This window comes from Tenrec ecaudatus, chromosome 6 (genome assembly GCF_050624435.1).
Source record: "Tenrec ecaudatus isolate mTenEca1 chromosome 6, mTenEca1.hap1, whole genome shotgun sequence".
Classification (NCBI taxonomy): Eukaryota; Metazoa; Chordata; class Mammalia; order Afrosoricida; family Tenrecidae; genus Tenrec; species Tenrec ecaudatus.
Genome location: NC_134535.1, coordinates 80070521 through 80076640, shown reverse-complemented (window position 1 = coordinate 80076640; position 6120 = coordinate 80070521). Strand labels below are relative to the sequence as shown.

Below are 6120 nucleotides of genomic sequence, written 5' to 3'. Positions count from 1 at the left end.
CCAGAGAATTTTCCCCAGGTGTTTATAGAAAGCCAGGCCTGCAGCTTTTGTTGTATTGAATCAGGTTTAAGATTTAAGAGATATATCAGATGAGGATTGCCAGAGTTGGACCTCCATTGGATGGTAAATAGATTTAGGGAGGTAGCAGAGCTGACAAGCAAGGACTCCAAAGCCGAGCATCCTGAGTCTCAGTCCTACTGTTGAACCAACTAGAAGCAGGACCTTGTGAGAGTGACTCAATCTTTTTGTGTCTCTACTTCTTCATGTATAAAATGGAGATTCTAATTCATAGGGTTATTTGAGAGGATTAATTAATACCCTTAGAACAAAGTGGCATAAGAAGTATAATTGCCATCGCTTCTCGGCCTTTTGGCTAAGATCAAGTGTAGTATCTGTTCTTATCAGTTTAATATCTGATATGTCCTCTATCTGAGGACAATATACTAAATGGATTTTTGGAATTAGGAGATGGAATAGGAGCTTGCTCCGTCCACTCCACGCATCGACCTGGTATTGCAGTACTTCCAGGAACGGTGCACTAAAAAAAAAAAAGAAGTATAATTGCCTTCAAAATAAAAGCATTTTTTAACAATTAAAAAATAAAGACATTTAAGTTTCAGGGACTCTCACCTGCACAGGCAGTTTTCAAGACTCTCTAATTTTGTATTTATAACTTTTAATTTTTTTAAAAAAAGAAGGTTCCCCCAAATTCCATAGGCTTCCTGTACCTCCCTTCTAACCTAAGCTACTCCTATCTGGCACAATGTAAATGCTTAGTAATTTGCCCTCCAATCAAACTATGACCTTATTAATCCCACATGTTCCTATTCACCAGGTTGGCACAATAAACCTACCTATCACAGTGCTTATTACTTATACTTAATATCAAGACTGCTTCTCCAAGATGTTTTTGGGGCGGATTGTGTGTGTGTTTATTTGCTTTCTTTCCTTGCTTTTCAGCTGCCCGGTCTTATAGAAGACACAGTATAAGGAAAGCAATAATAGAGTAAATACATTTCTTTCAGTCACTCATTTTTTTAAATGTGTACCGAGTGGCCAATATAAACAGTGTGCATTGTGGCCAAGATAGTCAGGCATGTAAACAATTGCAATATGATGTGTTAACTTCTATAACAAACATCTCTACAGTCACAGAGAGGATGTGACACGGGCGTTTGGCGGAGCTGACATAGGATAAGTATGAGTTTAAGATGGAGGGAACATTCTTAGAGGCCTTCATTCATTCATTGAACAAAATAGTCATTATTAGGTATATGCATTATGCCAAAGCACCCTGTGGGTTCTTGGAAAACAGTGATCATCAATGAACAAGTCAAGCAAGGTCTGGGCTTTCCCAGGGCTTATAACCAAACAGGGTAATGTGATAGAGAGTGTCACACAGATGTGTGAGTGCATGTGTCCATCCTAAACGGAATGGCAACAGAAGGTTTTCTTGGGGAGGAAACATTTCAGGTGAGGGTTGAGAAGCGTGGGGTGGAGGAGAACACTCTGCATGCCGAAGAAAGACCAAAAGTGTCCAGCTGAGAATGAGCTCAGCATCTTTCAGGAAAGAAAGGCCACTGTGGTCAGTGGTTCTCAAGGGGATCGCCAACTACAGGCTTTCAGAGGAATGGTTCTTTATGGTACTGAGTGTTTAACAGCCCTGCCCCCTCTTCTTTGCCATCGTCAGACCTATCCAAGGTCCAGCAGGTGGGAGAAGAAAGGATCAAGGTCAACATCAGCCCAAGAATGGTTCCTATGAGATGGAGGTCAAGCATACCTCCCTCTACAACCTTGTCGCGAATTCTGGCACTAGCCGTCCCTCCAAGGTGTTTGATAATTCATTGCAGCCACGAAGAACTCACAGACAATATTCATGCTTATGGAGTTTTTTAAGGAGGCAATAGGTTACAATTCAGGATCAGAAAGAAGTCAGGACACATTAAAAAAAAACCCAAAAACCAGGACAACTTCCTGTCAGCCATGCCCACAGGCAGACCTCACTGTAATTCTCAGCCTCTCTGGCTGTGGGTTTCCGGATCTTGCCTCAGCCCTGTTCAGACAAATGTTTCAAAGTGATTTCGCTCTGCTAACAAACGTCCAGAGGCACTCCACTCCTCTAGTTAGCCTTAGCACAAAGGCAAAACACTTCTCTCTCTCTCTTCTAAAAATTTACTTAGCTAGCTCTGTTCCATGGTTTAGCCAGCCTGGTTCTAAAGGTCTGGAGGCACCCTACTCTGCCAACAAGCCTTGTGCCCAAAGTGTTCAGTTTTCTTGCTCCACGGGTCAGCACACCGTACTGTGGCCACCGTGCTCCATGGAAGGGAATCCCACTTTACCAACTCACACTTGGCTCCCTGTTCTGCTTTGTGCCATCTTGTGTTGTTGCTGGTGTTCCAGCTCTGTGGTTTGTAGGTCTAGGAGGTTCCTTGTGCCCAAAGGACATGCTCCACTCCTCTCATTTCTTAGTGGTGATGAGATTTCCCTTCTACCCCTTGAGTTGGCTCACTTTTGAGCCAAGGGAGATGACAAAACTGACCAATTCTTTTGTTAGAGTCCCATACACCTCCTTTGTACGGCTCCACCTTCACAAGGGTACCATCACCTTATTTGCATGGGAACAACTGGTTCATTCCCTTGGGTAGGCCACAAGAACATTATTTGCGGTTCAATCCCGGGTTTCGGCACCCCCAAAAAAGAACATTATTTGCACAGTCCCATCAAATCCAACAGAATGAAGAAATTATTGAACAATGTCATTAATATAACATGCAAACAAAACTTTGCTGAAGATAATTTTAAAAGTTTCAGCACTACATTGCGAGAGAATTGCCAGAAATTCAAGCCAGATTCAGAAGAGGACAATGGGTGAGGGATGTCATTGCTATGGCAGGTCAAAGAATAGCAGAAAGATGTTTACCTGTGTTTTATTTACTATGCAGAGGCATTTTACTGTGTGGATCACATCAAATTATGAATAATATTATGAAGAATGGAAATTCCAGAACCCCTCATTTTGCTTATATGGAACCTGCACACAGAGTAAGAAACAGATATTTGAAAAGAAGGAGGAGGACATTGTATGGTTTAAAATCAGGGAAGGTATGCATTAGGTTTGTACCCTTTTATCATACTGATTCAAACTTTGAGTCAATAATCGAAGAAATTGGAGTAGATGTAGAACACAGCATCAAAACTGCCGGCAGACGCGTGAACAACCTGTGCTAAGCAGGTGACACAAGTTTGCTTGATGAAAGCAGAGGGCTAGAAGTACTTGCTGATGCAGATCAAAGACTGCACAGCCTTCATAAAAAGCTTCACAACTAGGCCGCTGAGCAACATGGTAAGCAACAGAAAAGATGGACGTTGTCAAAGGTTTCATCCTAAAAAATAAAAAATTTTAAAAAAAAGTTTCATCTTGCTTCAATCCACAATCCATGCCCCTGGAAGCAGCAGTCAGGAGAGCAAAGGATGTATTGCGTTGGCAGCTAACAACCATGGCAGCAACCCACACATGCTGTGAGAGTGATAAGACTAAGCCTGACTAAGCAGTCATTTTTTTTCAATAATAAATAATTTTATTCGGTGCTCCAGTAACTTATACGTCATTTATATCAAACACGTTTGTACATATGTTGCCATCGTCATTTTCAAAACACTTTCTTTCTGCTTGAGCCCTTGTTATCTGCTCCTCTTTTTTCTCTCTTTTGCCCACCTTCACACCCCTGTGGACCGCTGATAAATTATAAATTATTATTATTTTCATATCTTACACTGTTTGCTGTCTCCCTTCACCACGTTTCTGTTGTTTGTCTCCCTGGGAGGGGTGGTGGTGTCTGATTTTTATTTTTAATTAATTAATTGTAAGCATGAAATTTTTTGTGGTACAGAAAACAGTGGCCATCTCTGACTGTGTAGAATTAACAGGCAACTTAAATTTTAGAATGAGAAGGGCCCTTTTTTTTTTGCTTTTTCTTCTTTTTAAATCATTTTATTAGGGACTCATACAACTCCTATCACAATCCATACATACATCAGTGTGTAAAGCACATTTGTACATTCGTTGCCCTCATTATTCTCAAAACATTTGCTCTCCACTTAAGCCCCTGGCATCAGGTCCTCATTTTTCCCCTCCCTCCCCCTCCCTCATTAACCCTTGATAATTTATAATTTTCTCATATCTTGCTCTGTCCCACGGCTCTCTTCACCCACTTTTCTGTTGTATGTCCCCCAGGAAGGAGGTCAAATGCAGGTCCTTGAAATAGGTTCCCCCTTTCCAACCCACCCTTCCAGTATCGCCACTCACACCCCTGGTCCTGAGGGGATCATCCGCCCTGGATTCCCTGTATAAACAGAGTCATTTTAAATAATCCACTGCGCTGCTCCCCTCAGCTCTGAATGCTGGTGACTTCCCCCCACTCCAGCCAGTTATGTCCCGTGCCTTCTAACCCCGCCCCCCAGAAACTGTTCATACTTCCATATGATCAAAGACCATGATTATAGAAAAGAAATCTAACAGAAGGGAGAGGGGTTACAGAACAGAATTTTTTTAATTTTGAAAGAGAAAAGGGGTTTCTTTTTCTTTTTAAAAAAAATAAGTTTATTGGGGGCTCATACAGTTCTTCTACGTTCCATACATCCATCCATCGTGTCAAGCACATTTGTACATATGTTGCCATCATCATTTTCAAAACATTTTCTTTCTACTTGAACCCTTGGTATCAGCTCATTTCTCCCCTCCTCCACCCTCATGAACCCTTGATAAGTCATCTTTTTTCCCATGTCTTATACCGACTGCTGTCTCCCTTCACCCACCTTTCTGTTGTCCGTCCCCCAGGGAGGAGGTCACATGTAGATCCTTATACTCGGTTCCCCTTTTCCACCCCCACCCTCCCGGTATCGCCTCTCACCGCTGGTCCTGAAGGTATCATCCGCCCTGGATTCCCTGTGTTTCCAGTTCCTATCTGTACCAGTGTACACCCTCTGGTCTAGCCAGATGTGTAAGGTAGAATTGAGATCATGATAGTGGGTGGAGGGGAGGAAGCATTTAGGAACTAGAGGAAAGTTGTAAGTTTCATTGTTGCTACATCGCACCCTGACTGGCTCGTCTCCTCCCCACGACCCTTCTGTAAGGGGGTGCCCAGTTGCCTACAGACGGGCTTTGGGTCCCCACTCCCCCACATTCACAATGATATGATTTTTTTGTTCTTTGGTGTCTGATACCTCATCCCTTCGACACCTTGTGATCACACAGGCTGGTGTGCTTCTTCCATGTGGGTTTTGTTGCCTCTAAGCTAGATGGTTGCTTGTTCACCTTCAAGTCTTTAAGACCCCAGATGCTATATCTTTTGGTAGCTGGGCTCCCTCAGCTTTCTTCATCACATTTGCTTATGCACCTGCTTTGTCTTCAGCGATCCTGTCAGTAAGGTGAGCATCATGGAATGCCAGAAACATTTCTTTCTTTTTTTAAAAAAATAATTTTATTAGGTGCTCATACAACTCTTATCACAATCCATACGTACATCAATTGTGTCAAGCACATTTGTAAATTCATTGCACTCATCATTCTCATAACATTTGCACTCCACCTAAGCCCCTGTCATCAGCTCATTTTTCCCTCTCCCTCCACCTCCTCCCTCCCTGATGAACCCTTGATAATTTATAAATTATTTTGTCATATCTTACACTGTCCGACGTCTCCCTTCACCCACTTTTCTGTTGTCCGTCCCCCAGGGAGGAGGTTATATGTAGATCTTTGTAATCTGTTCCCCCTTTCAACCATACCCTCCCTCAATCCTCCCTCCAGGTATTGCCACTCTCACCACTGGCCCTGAAGGTATCATCCGCCCTGGATTCCCTGTGTTTCCAGTTCCTATCTGTACCAGTGCACATCCTCTGGTCTGGCCAGATTTGTAAGGTAGAATTGGGATCATGATAGTAGGGGAGGAGGAAACATTTAGGAACTAGAGGAAAGTTGTAAGAAACATTTATTTTTAATGACAAATAAAGGAAATTTTGTCTTGAAGCATGGTGTAGCGTGGGTAACAGTCTTCACGCCGGGTACTCATATGTGGGTGTATCTGCATGTGGGCAGACCTACCGGGAGACGGATAGAGGAGC

General features: G+C 42.8%; 1 non-coding gene across 1 annotated transcript; it reads left to right on the top strand.

Annotated features, from left to right (window-relative positions):
* The first annotated feature begins 353 nt into the window (after positions 1-353).
* Positions 354-544, top strand: LOC142451957 (U2 spliceosomal RNA). Its single transcript, XR_012785050.1, has one exon. It is a non-coding gene; the product is annotated as a U2 spliceosomal RNA (small nuclear RNA).
* The last annotated feature ends 5576 nt before the right edge of the window (positions 545-6120 follow it).